We start from the raw sequence: 3,784 nt of genomic DNA on the forward strand, positions 1-3,784 counted from the left end.
TGAGAGGTGGGCCGCCCGGCCCGCTCCTGCAGAGGCTTTGACAGCCGGGCCCACCTCTGGAAGGCCAGCTAAGGAGAACGTCTGCAAGGCGTTACCGCTAAAACGTCTCCTGTTTCAGCGATCCCAGGAAGAAGCGTTTCATCCCAATTACATGTTTGAGTTAAAGCATGATGAGGCCACCTGTAGCTATTTAAAGCGTTGGGCTGGCTACTCAAACAATTCTGGTCGTATTTCATCTCCTAAGCACCTGTGACGAGTCCAGTCAGAGTTTGAATCACTGGAACGTTTTGGGATGACAGTGAAATGCCGGACGAGGCTAGATGGATCTGTTTCAAAAGAAAAGCCGTGAATTAGTAAAATCTGAGAGATTAGCGTCAGTAAAATGAATGATGCCGCTAAAATTAGACAACTGCCGAGACCAACTTTTTTTCCTAAACGATGGAAAATAAGATTGCATTTTTCTTATGTTGTGCTTCACTTCTGTAGGTAAGCTATATTTGGTTTCATCAAGAAATGACTGAGTCGCATTACGTGATGAGGTGGCTTGCTTAAACGGGAGGAAACTAGACACAATGATTCAGGAGATCTTTCAGTATTACACTTCATGTTGTTAGCCGAAAATATTAAACGCTATATCAAGTTACTGCTTTCCTAAATCCTGGCTTCATTAGCTGCAGTGAAGAAAATCATTGCAAGATTTGAAGTTATGTTGGAGTAAAGGGAATTCTTCCTCTGGGTTTTTTTGCATCTTTAATTTCTGTTTTTAAGAGAAGAAAGGTTCTTAGCCTTACGTATGTTATCCAAATAGGCTCTGAAAGTCAAAACTCAGGACAAGAAATGAAACTGCTGAAAGAACAAAAACTAAATACTTCCCCAAAGTCGAAACAATATTCAACATGCTGCCATGGCCCACTTCATTAAATTCTCAAAAAATACTAGAGATTTTTATGTTATTAGCAATACTGTCTGAACATTAAGAAACAGATATGAAAGAATATGCTAGGAAAATATTCTTAAACTGTTTACCTAATTGAGTTACCCTTGCTATGTTAAGATATTTTTATTAACAGACCACCTGAATTAAAATAAATGAAACACCTGAATTGTTTTACCACTTTCAGTACCTTATAGATATGACAGTCTATGGAGAAAGCTCAGACTTAAAAAAAAAAATTATCTAAGCCATTACTCTGAAAGTAGTTCCAGTTCCTTTAAGATTGGAGATATTAAAATGCCAGGAGAAATGAAAGCTTAAAACAAACAATAGAAGCTATTGTTATGAGTTAGACCCCGGTCCTTATAAATGCAAATATGTACAGACTAGGAGAAGAAAATTCCTTTTATTCAATGTGCTAAATGACCTAATTGAATGTTTAGGATCTCAAAGGTTGACAAGAAAGACCAAGTCCTCCTTCTTGATAGTTTCGTATAGAATGTCAATACGCCAAAAATATTAGTGCCAGCAGTTAATACAAAATAAACAATGTTGGCTGTCTGGCATTGGTTTTGGTACTTTCGCACAAATTTTGGTACCAAGTACAATATTATTTAATGTTTCACTAGTAATCTGAAAGTAAATTTAAACCTAATGAGGAAAAATGGCTAAATGATAAACAATTATTACAGCATTAATTTTTTTAAAAGAATATTTTTTTGCCGTGAAATGAAAAATTAGGTATCTGGGAACAAGAAATGCAAGCAGTATCAGCCAAATGGGGAACTCTCCTGAATAAAGCTCTACTGCCCAAATTTTCAAAAAATGTTAAAAGTCAATTGGAGTGAAGAAAAGAGACATTAATATTATTTTGAAGCTGAAGAAAATTATTTAGAGGTAGAAACTTAAAGGGCTGAAGCCGTTTATTTTACTTGAAAAAGACCAAGAGGCAATTTGATCGTAGTTCACAGGAAGGAACTCTTTGTTACGAAATGGCTATCAGGAGAATGTACAGAAATGGGTGACCAGAACCAGAAGACAGTTAAATTTAGAAAGATACATTTTCTTTTTCCTGTAAGAACCAACCATTCAAATAAAGTACCAAGAGGAACGGTAGAATTACAGCTGCTGTATATAGAAATCAGCTAGATCTAGGCGTTTAAATCAAATTTGGATATCTCTCTGGTATACAGGTTTAGGTAAACACCACTCACGCGTACTGAATGCTGTGTAACAAAACAGGAAGTTGAAAGGGGATGCTATAATATTGCTGTCTGGTTGGAACTCGGTCAGTGTGAGTGTCTGTAAATAGGGATATCTACTTCTTACCTGAAAGCAGCAGCTGCCAAAAATGTATTTTTGTTTGTCTGTGGGAAACAGGTTTTACTCTGTTGCTGAATTATTCTGCTTTTTTAAATTCTTCCAAATCTATTTCATTAGTTTCTTTCAATGACTTTAAAGAAAGAAGATAAATGTCTGTAGCACACATAGTTTTTATTTGTCTTAACATGTCAGGGAAATACACTGCTCCCTGTGGATAGATCAGTTGAAATCCATGTTTATTAGTAAAATGGGCAGTATTTTTATTTTTAGGACTATTATTTCAGATGAGGTTGAAAAATGCACTTTTGACCTCAAAATTATCTCCCTAGTTTTATGCTATAGACATTAAAACGTTCCCTAATGACATGTATTGCGCTTTTTTGTTTTTTGTTTTCCTCCAAGAGCAGTAACAGGCATGCGGCCAGGCAAGAGAACATCTTAGGGTCTTAGGTTTAGTTTTGGTTGGGGTTTTTCAGGGGTTTGATTTTTTTTGGAGGGGAGGTTCCCCCCACAGTCCAGTGCTAAAACTTGAGTGTCTTCAATTTACCCACTGAGCTACATAGCTGAATGCCCTAACGCCTTGCTAGTCAGCATTATAAACAGAAAATCAAGGCATGGGGATTCCAGTTAACACTGCCAAGTTCTACAAACTATACAAAATATTGGCTAATTATTCATTCCCAAGTTCGCTTTTCTGGTTTTTGGGGCCTTACTTGTCCCATCACTACACAGCATTTGCCATTGCAGTTACAGCAATATTTGTTGCATTAAGCACTCCACAACCACCAAAGGCAGCACTTACATTCCAAAAAGCATCACACTTTGGGACTGCAGCAGTTAGGTATGAATAATGGCTATCGCCGCTTTATTTATTTGCAATTAATACATACCCGGGAAACAATTTACTGCTGGTAAATTAGGAGCTATCTACTAATCTGGCTTCGACTACTAGCCACAGTTTCTGGCTGTCCGTTTCCCTGAGAGGAGCCTAAATTCCTCCCCTGAAGCTGCTTATGTACAAAGGGAGGGGAGATAACGTGAATATTTGCCACCAGCCGCCCGTGATACGCTCCTTGGTATTGTTGTTATAAAGAACTAGATACGCGCAATGTGTTTTCAATCCTACTGGCTTCCCCCAAGGCAGATGCAATGTTTACGGGCAACTTGCAAGCGGGCGGAGAAGGGGAAGTCTCCGTGCTGACGGCCAGTACCCGCTACTTGAGACTTTATGGACCAAGCAAACGGGCTGCAACACGCAGATGTAGAAACAAGACGAGACGCGTCCTCTGACGACATCTGTGTGAGATAAAGGGAGTCGCAAAAAGCTTCCTTCGTAACCTCAGATTTGCATGATTTGCTTTCTTCACCGAGGAGGGGAAGTGCCGCAGAATAAATGCAGACGTAGGCAGATATCTTGGGAAAGAGTCCCAATTTCCTCCGCAGTTTGTTCAGTCGGCTTATTTTGTCGTTTAGTGATGCAAGCCGCTACAAAATCCCCCTCCCTAGGCGGCTCCGACAGCAGCAGCG

The sequence above is a fragment of the Aptenodytes forsteri genome, unplaced genomic scaffold (assembly GCF_000699145.1).
Source record: "Aptenodytes forsteri isolate BGI_AS27 unplaced genomic scaffold, ASM69914v1 Scaffold715, whole genome shotgun sequence".
NCBI lineage: Eukaryota > Metazoa > Chordata > Aves > Sphenisciformes > Spheniscidae > Aptenodytes > Aptenodytes forsteri.